The following is a 19,070-nucleotide window of genomic DNA, read 5'->3' as shown; positions in this document are numbered from 1 at the left end:
ATTTGTCCAAATATAATCTATTCCTTATGCTCGTGCAATTTTTAAGTATGTTTGTGGCATGTCCTAACAACCTGTAACTAGAAAGAAAAATTAGCAAAATCCAGTGAAGATGTCTCAAATGCATAAGTCTTTTTGTTTTTTAACAACGGATCTCATTCCATTCATTAAAGGAAGACATACAAAGTTGACTTAAACAACAAGCCAATTACAAACGTTAGTAGTTTTCCAGTACACTTTCATGACTGACATGGTCTAATCTAGACAGCAAATCTCTAAAGATCGAAGTCTAAGAGATAGTACAACTCTATCAATGACAGAGTTTGCAGTAACCAAGTAATAAAACTCCATACCTGACTAATCAGAGTATGGAGAAACCAACCCCATCATCACCGCCTAAGCGGAGGGGGGACAACACCCTTCGGACCTAAGTTCGAAGGCACAACGTTCTTGGATTTTTTGTTTTCTTGAAAATAAAGACAGGGCATAAAATAAACTATATTGTGAAAACACTGTAAAAAGAGAAAAATAGTGCACCAAAAGGCTGCAGGAGGGAAAACCAAAGGTCGATCTTGGGAGATCCAGAGTCACCGGTTCGGGAGCAGCCGCGCGCTACAACGGCAGAGAGCTCCTTGGTGGCGCGTGAGGGCCACACGCCAACGAGCTTCGAATTTTGCGTCTCGCACGTGTGGGCTACGCTCCACTCCGGTTGGGGCAACATTTGGTGGTTGTGTGGATCGGCAGCTGGGCAACCTCCTGGTGGGGCGCGTGTTGGCTATTGGGTGCCGAAAAGTCACGATCGGCGATTCTCCCTTTATTAGGCCTGAAAAAAAATAAAAAAACACAACCTAAACACTACACAAGAAGAAAACAGAGAGGGGGAGGGAAGGAGCCTAAGCTCCCACCCCCTCGAGCCGATTCTGAAGTTTGGGAGAGTTTAGAGAGAAGGGAGTGGGTTTAGAGAGAGAAGCAGTCCAACTTTCATTGTGATTTGATGATGCAGGTCTTGATACCACTGAGGAAGATGCTCAAATGCATAAGTCAGTAAGGAGTTAAGCTTGACCGATTACTAATGAAACTATATATCAATGGTACTTATTTGTAGGCTATTTATAAACATTGAGATGGCCTATTGCGGCAAAATTTCTCCATAGACAACATTCTCAATGTCCAGTTTGGTGTGTTACCTTTTGCTGTAAGATTCGACGCCCATTAATTGCATCAACAACTTGTATAATTTAGAAATAAATTCTTTTGCTTCTCCACATAAGCAATTAATTTTCTTAATTATTAAAAAACAACATTTTATAATTATTCCACGTTTAATTTTATTTAAATCACCTTTCATTGCAAATTTTTAAAAAAAAATCATTAGTTTTCAATTCCTTAAAACCTGTCAATTTCACTTCCCAAAACACCCTTCAATTTTTACTTTTTTAAATGTGTTATGACCCCTCTTGAAATCTAGTGTAACTTACGGTAGTCTGTTGTAATGTAATGAAAGTTGGGCTTTGTTTGTAGTGAGATGAAGCTGCTGTAGAAAAATAGAGTGATTGCAGAAGAATAAAATTGCAGGAAAGGTGTTTGATAAGGAGTCTCATAGACTCATATTCATTGATAGTGGAAAATTCATATAAGATTCCAGAATACCTCTCCCTCCCTTCAGTCCATTTTCATATACTCATGCAGAATAACAAACCATACAAATAAAAGACTGACACGTATACATCTAGCAACTGACTATTACAAAAAGACAAAATACAATAATAAGCTGAAATTCTCTAAGGATGCCAAACGCTGCGTATAGCACCGATTATTGAAGCTGTGCGTTTAATCTCATTTCTCCAAACGGTGCGCTGCATCAGGTTCCTAACAATCTCCTCACCTTAAAAGAACCTTGTCCTCAAGATGTGTGTAAAGGGCTAGAAGCTTTTCAACTACTTTCTTCTACCTAAAGACCAACCCATTTCATCAATGTAGTTTACCATAATAATAGCTGCATCTCTGAATATGTCCACCTTAGTGATGGTGGATCGAAGATGGCAAGGTGCTCCCACAAGTTTTAGCTAATCAGGAAGTGCCTTCACGGCATCCAAGAACCATGGCAACTTCTCATTTCTGATGCCAAATTTAGAGTTTTTATTCCCAGTAGCAACATAAGGAATGGACCTAGGGTCCACATCTGAGTTGATCCGAAGTAAAATATCAACCTTCTTGTCTGCTTTTCTTGTAGCTGCTACAATATTCTTCAAGTCAAATTCACTCTCACTTTTAACAAAGACACCCTTTTCGGCAGCTAAGACCAATTCCTCTTTTCCATTGCCAATATACACTTTACTAAGATTTCTACCAAGATTTACTAAGTTTATATTTTTCCCATGTATTGAAGCAGTAACTAGAACTCATCTCCCCCTCAAAAGACCCTTGTCCACAAGGTTAATAGAGGTGGCGCAAACATTAACTACCTTGTCCTTAAAGCTGAGAGGAAACTCTGAGATAGTTGCAAACATGGATTCTTCTCCTTCAATTATAAGTGTAGGATCAGAGAAATATAGCCCTTCTCTTCCAATGACAGTCATATATTTCCCATCTAGAAGCCAATGCTCCACAAGGTAACGAAGGACCTTGGGTGTTCCTCCAATCTTGTATACATCCTCCATGACATATTTGCTACTAGGCTTAAGATCTACTAGAAATGGAACCTCATCGTTGACTTTTTGAAAATCTTCATGAGTTAGTTCCAGATCAACAGACCTTGCAATAGAAATCAAGTGTAATACAGCATGTGTAGAGCCACCTAGTGCCATGACAATAACCATCGCATTATGTAGGAGTTTTGGAGTGATAAGTTCTTGTGGTTTCAAGTCCATCTTTAGTAATTCCAAAGGACACCTTCTTGTTCAACGACACTCATCCAACTTCAATGGATATTCAGCAGGTGTCGAAGAGCTGTAAGGCAGACACATTCCCATTGCTTCAATAGCAGACACCATGGTGTTGGCCGTATACATCCCAGCACAAGCCCCTGCTCCAGGGCATGAGTTACGAACATCAATCTTCCTCTGCTCATCAGCTATGGATCCACTAACAAATTCTCCAAAACACTAAAAGGCAGAGACAATATCATAAGAATGGCCTTGAAAATGACTAGCATCCTCTTGTGCATGAGCTTGTAACTTTGCAAGAATGGTTTCAAGGAGAAAAAGGCAAGAAACTTCTTCAATAAAGACCCATCCCTTATTCCTTGGTCTTCCTCTATCAAAGGGTTTAATAATCACTTTAAGTGGCGATACACCAACTCGATAGTGAGCAAAACATCTGACACCACTCTCCATTTGACCATATACAAGAGCACATTTGCCTTCAACCTCCTTTTCACCCTGCTTAATGACACCGCTCTCCATCATTTCCCTGTACAAGTCATTACCCTCTCGAGTGCGTCCTCCAACTCCCACAAACACAGAGAAACCACCATGAGCTTTTGCAACATTGTTGATAAGTTCCATGCTAAGCACAAATTTTCCTACACCAGCACCACCAAACAGACCAATCTTACCAACCCTTTGGTATGGTGCAAGAAGATCAACAACCTTAATTCCCGTAACAAGGATTTCTTGTTCATGTGCCTGCTTAACAATGATCAGTTTTTATTTCCCCTCCTCTCTCAAAGGGTTTAAACACCATTTTAAGTGGCACTATATCAAGCAAAAGATGAGCGGAATTCTTCTTACTGCTCAGGTTTGTCTCCTTCCCAAAATCGAACACCATGCATTGATGAAAACAGCCTATATTCAGAGACAACCCCATCTGAGTTGAACGAATGCTTTGATAAAAACCACGCCAACTCTCAAATCCCTCACCCAGTGACTGCCTCCTTCCTAGATCAGGAGAATAAAATGAACGATCCACTCGACAGTACCTAATAGAAGGTAATTCACACGGGACAATATCAAGAACTTGAAGTGCTTCCTGGGGAGCATTAGCTTGCCTATCAACGCCATTATTGCTTTCCTTTGAGTTGCTTTCCCTCCTTCTACAACTCTCTTGACCATCCTCCATTGTAATTTCTTGTCCATTAATCTTTTCATATGAATTTACATCAGAATACTCACTGCAATTAGATACAAAGCTATCACTGCTGTACAATGAATTAGTTGGACTGATCATCAGATTTTTATGCTGACTCGCACCATCCCACACTACAACACAATTGCTTTTTAGTGACGGTTGGAAAATTGTGACAGTCTATAGACCGTCACTAAAAGGCATTTTCTGTGACAGTTTCTGGAAATCGTCACTAAAGATAGAATGAGATTTTTTTACGTTCCAACGTATGAGAAATATACGTTCGAACGTCACATATATGTTCGAACGTTATGTCTGTTTACGTTTGAACGTAAAATATTTTGGTGCAACCGTTCGTACGTTATTAATTAACGTTCGAACGTAAAAAGTTTGCACCAATGTTCTAACGTTAAGTAATAACGTTCGAACGTTCATTGTAAATTTAAATTAAATGACTTTAATTTAAAAATTATGTGGTTTTTATTGTGTATAATTTGTGAACAAGTCTAAAAAATTGAATTGTATATATTTATATATACACAATTTGTAATATATAAATATATATTTATGTTTATATATATATTTGAAATGCATTGATTTAGTATTAAAGTTGAAAAATATAACATCAAAGAAGATTAAAAATTGAAATTAACAAACGATAGAAATATTCAATAATATTTTTCATTACAAATATTAAAAATAAAATACAAGATTTAATAAAATGTAGTAAACAACAGTCAGATGATAACGTTATCCGCAAAAGTCGAACTCCGTACCTCCTCAGTCAAGGTATCAACCTTGTCGTTGAGGATAGTTACACGATGGGTGAGTTCGGTATGATCGATATGCGCAGTCAGCTGTGAGATCACCTCGAGTGATCGATCGATCTTATGATCGATATGCGTAGTCAGCTGTGAGATGACCGCATCAACCCAAGCAGGCCGCACATCTCCTGCAGATGTGCTCGACGTATGCTGACTACTACTCCCGACATGACCTGGCTCAGGCTGTATCGGAAGAACTAGATCCTCTACAAGGGGTGGCTGACGTCCCCTCGCCTGTCCAATGCTAGATCGATGCGTGGTCATGTCAAGGGGGCTCATCTGATCTTTGACCCGCTCCTCTGGCTGGGTCGGCACTCCCCATGCAAATAATAGTCAGCTGATTAGGACACCGTATGGGAGATTATCCGTGGAGACGATGCTCACCTCGTAACGGATCCTCTCAAAGATGTGCAGTGGCAAATCTATAGGATCTCCACGTGCCACTCACATAAAAAATTGTGCCCGAAGCCGACTAAATGTGGTTTTATGAGCCACAGGATCGACATTTGTTGCAACAATAAGGTGCAACATGCGGAAGAAATGCAGCAGATGGTTCTGGTTGAAGGCGTTCTTCCGCTCGATCTGCATGCGGTCCCTCCCGGTGATGATGTAGAAATCCTCGTCTCGGTCATCATCCCGAGCCTCGACGCCAGTATCCTCAGCCTCTGACTGGCCTGCATCTCTGGCTGATGCTGGCTCAAATGCCTGGCCAGTAGATGATGTAGAAGTGCCTACATCCTCACGGGGTGTTGAGTGTGCAAATGTCTCAACTCCTCGACGAATCCCAAGGTGCTCGTCGATGAAATCTAGTGATACCTCAATGGAAACACCGCGTACAGTCACGGTGTGAGAGGATGCATCCTGAGGCACATTTTTGTTACTCGCTACTTTCCACGTTTAATATGAAGTTTCGGTGTCTTCTTCTACTGTTCTTCGGGTATACTGTTCGTAGGGTTACAATCCAGATATTTGAACATGTATACTTGGAGAACTATGGGGAGGTGCTGCCGAAATTTCTACTAACGTGGAAATTAGTAGAGTGACGAGATTTGTGCAATATGGAGAATATAATCTCGAATGGGATATGACCAACTACCTTATAAAAAAAGCAATGAGAATTGGAGCATGAATTGCATGTGAATTTTCAATATACGTGTTATTAATATATAGATGTTTTTAGAAATGGATAAAAATTGGATGCGTCTGGACGATAGACTTGGAAAGGATTACGTACCCTATGCACGTGGAGTAAGAACCTTCATTGATTTTGCACGGGCCTCTGCTGATAGTCGTGGTTACATTAAGTGTCCATGTCGATGGTGTAAAAATTTGTGTGCGATATGATTGGATGAAGTAGAGCGTCATATATTTGTGAACGGTATGGATCTGGGGTATACGCGATGGGTACTGTATGGTGAGCCGTATGAAGGGTCAGCAGATGTATTGGTCGATCATCAGGATTATTTGCGACACATGGATGATGATTATGAGCATGATGAGATGGAGGAGATGTTGGGTGACATTGGAGTTGAGATGTTTATGGATGAGGTTAACGACAATGCCTCAAGTGGTGGAATAGGGACTGATTGTGAAAATTTTCCTTCATTATGGGAAGATGCAAAGCGCAAGCTTTACCCAGGTTGTACAAAACATTCCAAAATGTCGTTTATTGTGCGGTTGCTTCACATTAAATCATTGTGTGGGATGTCGATGAAAGCAATAAACATGGTATTGGACTTATTTAACGAGGTGCTTCCCGAAGGGTCTGCATTGCACAAGAACTTTTATGAAGCGAAACAGTTGAGAAAGGGATTAGGATTTGAGTATAAGTCCATACATGCATGCAAGAATGATTGTGTATTGTTCTGGAAGGAGAACGAGGAGAAACAAACATGTCCTGTATGTGGAGAGTCGAGGTGGAAAGGTAAGAAAAACGTGCCGGTTAAGGTGTTGCGGCATTTTCCCTTAAAACCGAGGTTGCAAAGACTATATATGTGTAAGAAAACAGCTAATGATATGAGGTGGCACGAGGAGAAAAGAGTTAAGAATGACGCATATATGAGGCATCCAGCTGATTCACTTGTGTGACAATCTTCTATAATCAGTATCCAGAGTTTGGGATAGAAGCTCGGAACGTGTGCCTGAGACTCACAACCGATGGATTCAACCCTTTTGGGAATATGAGTACAAGTTATAGCACTTGGCCCATGGTATTGATTCCGTACAATCTTCCACCATGGAGGTGCATGAAGGTGCCAAACTTTTTGTTAACTTTACTCATCCCTGGCCCTAGATCACCTAGGAATGATATTGACGTATTCATGCAGCCGTTGATTGAAGAGCTGAAAGAGTTATGGGAAACAGGTGTTAGAGCTTATGATGCATCTAAGTCGACATCTTTTCAAATGCATGCTGCGGTAATGTGGACCATAAATGATTTTTCGGCGTATGGGAATCTTTCCGGCTGGAGTACGAAAGGGAAGTTAGCGTGTCTGACGTGTAATAAAGAAATTGCTAGTGAGTGGCTAAAATATTCTCAGAAGTTGTGTTTCATGGGTCATCGACATTATTTACCAGCAAATCATGCATGGAGAAGAGAATGTGCCAAGTTTGATGGGAGAGTAGAGGATAGGATTGCACCAAAAGAGTTGTCTGGAGAAGAGATAGTGGAACAACTGCAACATGTTAGAGCGAACAATTTTGGCAAAGGTCGGGGAAAGAACAAGAGAAAACGAGGCGCAGCAGAATTGAATTGGACAAAGCGTAGTATTTTTTTTGACTTGCCGTATTGGTCGTCATGCAAGTTGCAACATAGTTTGGATGTAATGCACATAGAAAAGAAGATTTGTGATAATATACTGGATACATTGATGAGTATTAACAAAAAGACGAAAGACACGATCAAGACGAGGAAAGATCTTGAGAAAATGGGAATTAAACATAATCTGCATTTGCAGGTGGAAGGCAATAGGGTGGTCATGCCGCATGCATGTTTTACGATGACGAGGGAGGAGAGGATGGATTTCTGCAAATGGTTGCAAGGTGTGAAGTTGCCAGATGGTTATGCTTCAAATATTAGTAGATGTGTGAGTCCTGATGATTGGAAAATCAATGGATTGAAAAGTCATGATTGTCACGTATTTTTATAGAAGTTATTACCTGTGGGAATTCGTGGGAAGCTGACATCTAATGTACGTGTCGCCATATCTGAACTCTGTATATTTTTCAAGGATTTGTGTGCTCGGGTAGTAAATCGAGATGTGTTGTCGAAATTGGAAGAAGACATTGCCACTATACTATGTAAATTCGAGCAGATCTTTCCACCATCATTTTTTGATGTCATGGTCCATTTAGCAATACACTTACCGCGAGAGGTACTTCTGGGTGGACTGGTGCAGTTCCGTTGGATGTATCCAGTTGAAAGATATTTGGGTCGATTGAAGCGCACTGTTGGGAATAAAGCCAAAGCTGAGGGTTCAATAGCAGAGGCCTATATACACGATGAATGGTTAACATTTTGCTCTCTATATCTTCGTGGTGTTGAGACACGATTTAATCGTCAAGAGCGAAATGCTGATCTTGCTACTCCACCTCCTCATGAGCTATCAGTGTTTTCCCAGAATGTACGACCATTGAATGCACAAACAGGTTATGATTTAATTGATGGAGAGTTGGGTAAAGTTCGGTGGTATGTGCTAAATAATTGCCGAGAGATTGATGATTATCTTAGGTATGTCATTTCGAACGTGCTTTGAATAATTATAGTTTTCTTAAAATTAATTATAAGTGTTGTGATGAAAATATACTTCTTTTGCAACATGTTATAACAGTGACCACATGGACAAACTTAGGACGGAAGGCGTAGAAAATATAGAGGCAAGACACGAGGATGAATTTCTCGGATGGTTTGAAGAATGTGTATGAACCTAAAATTATATATATGTTATATTGTGAAATTTTTAACTCTGGATAATGAAATAATAAATATATACTATTTCAATTGTTAGATTTTGGAATAACGTGCTCGTGATCCCGGATCAATTTCTTCTGAATTGTATGCATTGGCCCGTGGTCCCTCAAATAGAGCACTTCGATATACTGCATGCATGGTTCGAGGTTATAGATTCCATACTTTGGACCGTGAACATAATAGAAAGACTCAAAATTGTGGTGTATTGGTCGAGGGGAGTCATGGAACAGATGATATTGACTATTATGGTGTCATACGTGATATTATCGGATTGAAATATCTGGGTGGGTCTGTAACATATGTCTTTAAATGTGATTGGTGGGATCTAGGCGGTGGTCGGGTTTCGATACATAGGGATAATCACTTTACGAGTGTCAATACTGCATCTAAATGGTACGAAGATGATCCATTTGTATTGGCTTGTCAAGCTACCCAAGTCTATTACTTGATTGATCCAATGAAAAGTGCTGATGAAGATAGTGGAGAGATAACTTGGCGAGTCGTACAAAAATTTATTCCTCAAAATATATATGAAGCAGGAACGAGTGTAGATTACGAGAATAGTGGAGATGAAGATGACACTCCGATTGTTGAGGCATACCAGGAAGATGGAGAGGGTATTAACTTGTTTGTTGACCTCAGTGCACTCGAGTTGCTCCCCTTGTGTAGAGATGATGTCCCACCCGTCCATCTCGACCCGTTTGTATTAAATGATCATTTAATTCAAGTAAGTGAGGAGGAAGAAGAAGAAGACGAGTCAGAAGATGAAGACGAATCAGAATCCGAGCAGGAGGTGGATAAGGATGATGAAGAAGAGGTGCATGATGATGATGAAGATGTTATTGATGGAGATTATGAAACAAGCATGGAGAATTCATCTGAAAATGAAGAATAAAAGTACTAAATATTTTATTCATATAGCTAGGTGACTATAAAATATCTTCAATTTTCATAATTTCTTCTAATTAATTTTCTTTGATATAATTAATTATTTTCAAGAATGCTGCCAAAACGAGCACGAAGAAATGTGCCTCTGCCAAGTCCAAGTCCTGAATCCATTGAGGACTCTCCACTCGAGGAATCCATTCTTGAAGATCAATCTAACACAGAAGAGAACAACAGCCAATCGACATCTACCAGTAAGGAAATATTGTCGTTGATAATTATATATATAGTTAATACTTTTTTCTCAATAACTATATAATTTTAATTATAGTATATCTATTATCATGTAGTTGATGCATCTGCACGTCGCGGTCGTGGCTATACACGTGGAATCTCTCTTGAAAAAAATAGAAGGCACGGTAAACTGAAGGTCACAATTCCTGATAATTCCACTGGAGGAGTGGATGATAGTGCAGCAGCGCTTTCCTCCTATATTGGCACAGTAGTTCGAGCTTATGCTCCATTTTATGTGCGCTCATGGCGAGATGTTCCGAATGAGATTAAGGAGCACATTCGAAGTCGTGTGCTGGTGAGTTTACTTTTCAGTACATTTTTTTCACCTAGATTAATATATTATATTTTTGACCTGATTCCTTTGTTAGGATGAATTCGACCTTGACTTTGGCCGTAGTGAGGATTTGAGAACCGTGAATGAGTTGATGGCTACACTATTCCGACGTCACAAAGGACGATGTCATGACCACTTCAAGAAGTTTGAGACGTTGGAAGAGGCTGCGCAGTCTCCTTTTCAGCAGATGAAGTTAGATGATTGGAGAAAGTGTTGTGATCTTTTCGCATCTCCAGATTATCAGGTATTTTATATTTATATCTTTTAATTATTTACATTCATATTCGTTCTATATATTATACGCATGTATACATATTACAATTAATATTTTTAATATATTTTATAGCACTTGAGTTCTACAAATGCACATAATAGATCCGCTCTGACTGTCTATCATCGTGCCGGTTCAAGGTCATTCCACCGTCTTACTGAAAAAATGGTAATTAAAAAATTATAGAATTCATTTATTTTCCTAATATTCTTTCTGATAAATACTAACATTATCTTTTTAAAATTGCTAATATTGTCGCTTTGTTAGAAACGTGATGATCCTGAAAATTTTTCCCTCATTCATGTCTATGCTGCTACTCACACTAATGAGTATAGTGAGTGGATGGATCCTGTCGCTGCAGATAATTATGTAAGCAGTGTTAATTTTGTTCAATAAATTATTTATATAACATTTTAATAGTTTATTTCTTATTTCTATTTCTTTTAATACGTTACTAAATTATTTATGATCATTACCTTTTAAATTGTAGAGAAAAATGATGGAGATGCAGTCGGCTTCTGAGGAATCCTCTCCTAGTGACATAGACATATTCACGCAAGTGCTCGGGCCGCAGTCTAGTATGGCAAGAGGTTTGGGACGATCTATCAAGTATAAATGTTCATCCTCCTCAACCTCATCGGCTTCACAAATTAATAATCTTACGGCAGATTTAGAAGCTGCACGGCGTGAGAATGAGTATATGAGGTCGAGACAGCAAGAGTTAGAGTCTCTCTTAGAACGACAGTCTCATTTAGAGATGCGTTTGCAGGACCAACAGAGAGACCAGGAGGAAAGAATACGCAGTGAAGTGCAAGAGCAAGTGCAACGAGAGATGATGGTGCAAATGGAGCGTGTTATGTCGTTGCAACAGAATCCCCATGGGCGAGGGAAAAAGAAGAAATAAATTTTATCAATATTTCTGACTAGTTTTAATATCTAATTTTGTACTTTTATAAGACATTGTTATTATTAATTGGGTATGTAATATGATAACATTGGTATTATGTTTTTAAATTTTATGAAATTAGTATTTCTGATCTGTACGTTTGAATGTAAATAAAAATCGTTCGAACGTTAGTTCACACTCTAACAAACGTTTGAACGTAAATACAATTTGATCGTTCGAACGTCAAACTATACGTTTGAACGTATTCACGCTAAAATGAACAAACCGTTCGAACGGTAAAACGATTAACGTTCGAACAAAGAACTTGCATTCGAACACTCCTTCGTTTACATTCGAAATAACGTCCGAACATTATACGGGCTACGTTTGAACATTTACGTTTACGTTCGAACAAATATTCGAACGTTTACTGTAATTAATGTTCGGACGCATTAACATTCGAACGTAAATATATTACGTTCGAACGATAATCAACGAACGTAAAATTCTCTCATTCGAACGCCAATCAGTTGGGTTAACGTCCGAATGTAAATATTATACGTTCGAACAATATTCAGCGAACGTCAAATTCTCTCATTCGAACGCCAATCAGTCGGGTATAACGTTCGAACGTTTTATTTTACGTCTGAACGTTATTTTCTGTGACAGTTTATAACTGTCACAAAAATATGAACGTTCAAACGTTGTACTGAACGGAACACTTCCAACTGTCACTAAAAATATTTTTTGTGACGGTTGAACAGTAAACCGTCACCAAATGTTTTCTGTGACACACTTTAGGTGACGGTCGTGGTGACGGTTTCAAACCGTCACCAAATATGTTTAGTGACGATTTGCCCTTTTTAGGTGACAGTTTCCTCTGTTACAAAAGACACATTCTGTTGTAGTGCCACTCTACAGACTCTCCCTCTTGCTTCTTGTGACACAATTTACAAGAACCACCACCAGGTAAGTTCTCATCGTCTCCGTCAATGAAATGACAATCAGAAGAGTTCACGTTCATCTCCTCACCATTGTTGTCGTACGCGTCGAAGGAAGACGTCTCTCTTGAAATGCTTATCTGAGTTTCATCAATTGCATCTGTCGTTTTCTTTGCTTCAAGAACAACATACCCATTGTCAAATATTGACGTCACTATCAGCATAACATCATCTTCTAAAACAAGGCCTCTGTGTCTCAATTGGTGTTGCTCCAACGGGTAGATGTTTCTCCCATAAGCATATTCGATATTGAGCTTTACATAGTAAATAGTAAAGGAATAATCGACTAAGATTTTTAGGTTCTTCCCGTCGGGAGACTTCACTGTAAGAACCGTTTGGCCAGGATCTCTATAGAAATCTTCATATAGTGCATGATGATAATTCTTAAAACATTCTTGAAGTTCTTCATTACTCAACTCCATAGCAAGATCGGTGGCTCTAGATACCAATTGTTATGACCCTTCTTGAATTCTAGTGTAACTTACAATAGTCTGCTATAATGTAATGAAAGTTGGGCTTTGTTTGTAATGAGATGAAGCTGCTGTAGAAAAATAGAGTGATTGCAGAAGAATAAAATTGCAGGAAAGGTGTTTGATAAGGAGTCTCATAGACTCATATTCATTGATAGTGGAAAGCTTCGAGGGTTTCCTACCTCCTTACTCAGATCAATTCATACAAGATTCCAGAATACCTCTCCTTCCCTTCAGTCCCTTCTCATATACTCATGCAGAATAACAAACCATACAAATAAAAGACTGACACGTATACATCTAGCAACTGACTATTACAAAAAGACAAAATACAATAATAAGCTAAAATTCTCTAAGGATGCCAAACGCTGCGTATAGCACCGATTATTGAAGCTGTGCGTTTAATCTCATTTCTCCAAACGGTGTGCTGCATCAGGTTCATAACAAAATGACCCTTTGGTTTCGACTTAAATGCCTTTGTTGCTTCCTAAAATACCCTAATACTTATCGAGGTCTCGTTTGGTTACACTTGAAAGTTAAAATTGAATAAAATATTGTTAGAATATTATTTTTTAATATTAATTTTATTTTGAGATTTGAAAAAATTGAATTGTTTATTGTATTTTGTGTGGGAGTTTGGAAAAACTATAATGATTATAAGAGATGAGATGATTTGTATAACTAAACGAGGCCTTAATATTTATTAAATCATTATAGGAACTAATTAACTATCCATTTATTTATTTTTGCTTAAATGACATGATTTAATTTAAAAGATAAATTTTCAAATTTAAAATTCTCAAATCAAATCTTTTTTTAAAAGAAAAAAAAAACAAAACAATCTTATTCATCAGAAACTTAGGCCTGGTTTGGTTTCACAAACCCTTGAAATCATTGTACATAATCTCATCTCATCTCAACATACAAACACCATTTAAATACAAATATTTTTTAATTTTTAATTTTCAACATTTTCATCTAATCATTACCTATTAATTATAACTTTATCAAACTTACAAACAAAACATAAAAAACAATTCAATTTTTACAAATTCCAAAACAAAATTACATTAAAAAAATTATATTCTAACCTTCTTTTAAGTTTATAATTTTTTTATTCAATTGTTTCTCTCATTTCTCAAAGCCTCATAAAAATCTTAATTCAAACAGTTTCACTATTATTCACAAATTATATTACTACTATTAACATATTTATCATTTCATCTCATCTCATCTGCGTAACCAAACAAGGCCTTAATCAACCATTACAGTGTTTCTCCAAATGAATACAAGGCATAATCAATTTAGGACCCTCTTCTAACCAAACTAGCTCATCTTCACAAGAAAGTGCTAGCTTGGCCATTTGATGTGCATCATGATTGCCTTCTCTAGGAACATATTGAATCCTTCACATATCTCTTCTTTGGAAAGAAGACCAAATTTCCAAATAGGCCTCAGCAGCTCTCTATAAAGCAAAGACTTCAGCCACAACAGGATTATTCACAAAATTTTTTGGCATGCACAGAGAAGCAATTAATTCACCTCCCCGATTCTTGATCACAGACCAGCTCCCATCCTAGAATTATTAACATCTAATGCAACATCCAAATTAAATTTATAAGAGTTGATATCTGGCTTTTTCCACCCAATAGTCTTGTTCACTAAAACTTCAGCTGGTATTGGATCTCTAATCTTCATTTGTGCCTGTTGAAAGCTCTCCACCTCTTCTTTTGCACCTTAAAAAACTGATCTCGGGCTGTCAAACTTTTTACTAAAAACAAATTTGTTTCTCCTTAACCAAATTCTTTTTAGAACACAAGAAGTTTCCTGAAATTCACTTTTCTGTAAACATTTTGCCATATCTTCCCATATATTATAAAAACCAACATCTACACATTTCCATTTTTGTAAACTACTCAAAGAGTTTGCCCAGACATCTTGAGCAGTAGCACAACTCCACAAAGTGTGACAGCTTGTTTCCCCATCTTGTTCACATATAGGACAAATGTCATTTTAGTAATTTTCCTATTAAAAAGATTCCTCTTTGTAGGGAGTACTTCACTGACTGCTTTCTAGAGAAAAGCTTTAGCATCATTTTGGACTTTCAACTCCCAAATTTTCTTCCACCCAACTAAAACTTTATTGTTGGTTGACTGTTCACCTCTCCCAACTCTCTTCAATTGAATTGCTAAGTGATATGTTGTCTTTGTGGAGAACATACCAGATTTATTAGGGCCCCATATTATTTTATTTGATGATTCTCTCTTGCTCACTAGTAAGTTTTTAATTACAATTGCCTCTTTTTGACTCATCACTTCATTAATAAGTTTTATGTTCCAACAACTCTTGTCATCAATTAACTCTTTAATCGTAGCTTCACTTGGAAGAATTTTCACTTGTGATTGAACCATATGAGTAGTAGGAGTTGGTAACCATTTGTCATCCCATAATTTAATCTTTTGCCCATTCCTCACTCTCCATCTCATACCCTCTTTTATCAGGTTCCCAGACCCCCAAATACTTCTTCATATTTGTGAAGGACCACTACCAATCTTAGCCGCCAAAATGCACCATTGTTTAAAGTATTTTTCTTTCATAATCTTGGCAACTAAAGAATTGGTATTTGTTAGCAACCTCCAGAACTGCTTAGCCAACATAACTTGGTAGAAGCTCTCCACATCTCTAAAACCCAATCCTCATTGATTCTTAGAAATTTCAACTTTACTCCATCTCTTCCCTGAATTTTGCTATCTTGATTCATATGTCCCCATTAGAATTGAGCCATCATGGTGGAGATCTCCTTGCATAGTTGATTAGGTAGTTTAAAACACTCATTGCATAGGTAGGTATTACTTTTATAAGGATTTTTTTGCCAGCCTAAGATAAAAAGTGATTCTTCCAGCTATTTATTCTATTCTATACTCCCTCCTTAATCCCTAAAAAAGCTTTGTATTGAGACGTCCCAACCATTGTAGGTAATCCCAGATATTTCTCATCATCCTCACAAACCCTTGCTCCTATGCCTTGTACTAATTCATCTCTAACATCTGATCTTGTATTAGTGCTGAAATAAATGCAAGTTTTTGCATATTCAGTTTCTACCAAGATACTTGTTCATACTTGTCCATAATTTGCTCCATAGATCTCCACTTATGCATATTTTGATTTATAAAACAATATACAAATTGATACTGATTCCACCCTTACTTACAGAAACCCCCTTTCATGGCTCATGTTCTTTCAGCATTGAGAACTATTGAACTTAACCCTTCTACACATAATAGGAAAAGGCAAGGAGACCGTCTCCTTGCCCAAGACCCCTGGTAGGTGTTATCAAATTTCCAGGTTGTCCATTAACAAGCACTGAGTGCTGCATTGTTGAGACACATTTCATTATTAAATCTGTCCATTTATCACCAAAACTAGTTTTTCCATAACTACCCTCATGTAAGTCCATTCAACTCTGTCATATACCTTAGACATATCCAGTTTTAGTGTCATACTCCCTTCTATACCTTTCTGCCTAGTTTTCATGGTATGTAGGGCTTCATATGTTATCATAATATTGTCTGTAATAAGCCTACCTGGTATAAATGCACTCTGGTTATAAGAAATAATGTCTGGTAACACCTTTTTCAGCCTATTAGCAAGAGTTTTAGCAATAATTTTATATAATACATTGCTTAAACATATTGGTCTAAAATCACTAAGACTATCTATCTTGGGAATTAATGCAATATATGTGGAATTAATCCTCTCATCAATCCGCCCTTCATTAAGAAACTTTAGAACTACGTAGTAATCTCATCCCTAATTATATTCCAATATTCTTCATAAAAGCAGGCTCTAAAACCATCAGGGCTTGGGAATTTTAAAGGTCCCATTTGAAATAGTGCATCCTCCATTTCCATCCTAGTAAATGTCTTCTCTAAATTCTCATTCATCTCCATAGTAACCCGACTTTCTAAATGAGATAAACAGTCTTCTATTGCATCTTGTGAAAGATAGATTGAACCATAAACTTCCTTGTGTTGGTCTTGAAAAGCTATTTCAATCTCCAACTAATTTGTTCTTAAAACTGACGAAGAGTCCCTCTCTTGTGAAATCTGATTTCTCTTCTTCCTCTAAATAGCATGAATATGAAAGTATCTTGTGTTTCTATCTCCTAATTGATAACAATTTCTCTTGTCTCTTTGCCTCCACTTTATATCTTCTTGTTCTAATAGATAACCTACTTCCTACTGTAATCTTTTAATTAAAGCTACATTTTGTGGCCCCTTAACTTCTTGTAATCTTCTTAAAGCTTCCATCTTCTCCTCAATCAACTTCTCACCTCCTATACATATGTTCTTACTCCATTGTGACAAAGAATTAATGCACAGGGAAAGAGCAAACTGTACTCTTTCTAGTAGATGTGTAAATGGTAACTCAATACTCCAAACCTACTTAATTATTTTCCCACAATGATCATCTTTTGTCCAGCATGCTTCAAATTTAAATATATATATAAATTTTGTATTGTCTTCCGTCCTAGTGGCTAATTGACAATAATAAGGGCTTATAATATGAGCTTCTAGATGCCAAGCATTCTACAATAACATATTTATACATCACATTTCATGGTGAATTTACCACTACTCTATCTAGTCTCTCATTTGTAAAACTATCATCTGCATGTCTATTACTCCACGTGAAAATATCCCCTCTACATCCTAAATCAAACAATTTATTTTCTTCAATAGCAAAAATAAAAGCCCTCATTTGGTTCTCATATCTATTTTTGCCCACAACTTCTCAGAATGCACTAATATTTCGTCAAACTCCCCCATAATGCACCAAGGACAATTCCCTGGGTTAAGCCTAGACAGTAATTCCTAAGATATGGTCCTTTTACTCCCCTCGTGATGGCCATAGAAACCAGATAAAAGCTAACTTGTATGCCGACCTTCTACTGTCACCCAACCACTGATATACCTCAAAGAGAAGTTATGAACAATGAAATTCATCTTAGATTTCCACATAAATGTCAAACCCCCACTTCTCCCTACTAGGTCAACAACAAAACACCCATCAAAACCTAATATTGTTTTCACAGCTTCTATTTTTTATGTTATAGGCAGTGTTTCCATAAAAAACACTACTTTGGGATACTTTTCCTTTACCAATTGGTAAAGAACTTGAACTGTCCGAGGGTCTCAAACCCTCTGCACTTCTAACTCAATAGATTCATAATCCTCGGCATGGCTGACTAGAAGCCTTCGTCGATTTCTCCTCCACACCATTTCCCATTAACCCAGTAAATATTTTTGCTTTTTTCCCTCTTTCCTTTCCTAAGTTTTCATCAACCAAGAACAAATCAGAGCATCTTTTAATAGAGGGCAATAGAGGACGCTGACCCGTGCTTCCTTGGTTTTGAGCCCTTCTCTTCCAATTCCCCTTTGTGCATATTCCTTGGCTTTGTGAATTGGTATCAGCAGTTCCCTTATCCTCTTGTACTTTTCTATTTACCAAAGTTAGGTCATCTACAGCAATGTGGTTCGAAGGCCCCTTATTTTTATTCAGTCTACTAGTGTTTTGGGGCCTAGTGAGCCTAGAGCCTATTTGGTCAGTCCCCATAGACTTCTCTTCCTCTCCAACCTAAGAATATTTGAATTTCGTCATGTGATCAGTTGTATCCTTTATCTTCTTCCTCAATTCTTGGAGATTATGAGACGAATCCAAATCTAGCCTAATCAGTTCCTCATTTCTTGCCAAGATAAACTCTCCACTAGAATCAACAAAAGTTTTAGCTTCAACATCTGAAATACCATTTGATGCACGACACTATCCCTCCTCATCTCCCATCGGACTTGCCCTTGAACATGATGGCTAGAAAACAGTCTATATCTAAACTACACAAATTCTAACAAGTTAGTATATATCTAAATTTAAATCACCTTTCTAATAAATCATATTAAAATTCCTAATATGAATAGTTCATTTGCCAAATTGCAAAAATATCATTTTCCCTTGCATTATCTTTTTATAAATTGACTACAACCCGACCAGCCCAATTCGAGTTTGGGCATGACCC

Source organism: Juglans regia, chromosome 1, assembly GCF_001411555.2.
Source record: "Juglans regia cultivar Chandler chromosome 1, Walnut 2.0, whole genome shotgun sequence".
Classification (NCBI taxonomy): Eukaryota; Viridiplantae; Streptophyta; class Magnoliopsida; order Fagales; family Juglandaceae; genus Juglans; species Juglans regia.
Note: the sequence above shows the minus strand (reverse complement) of the source record.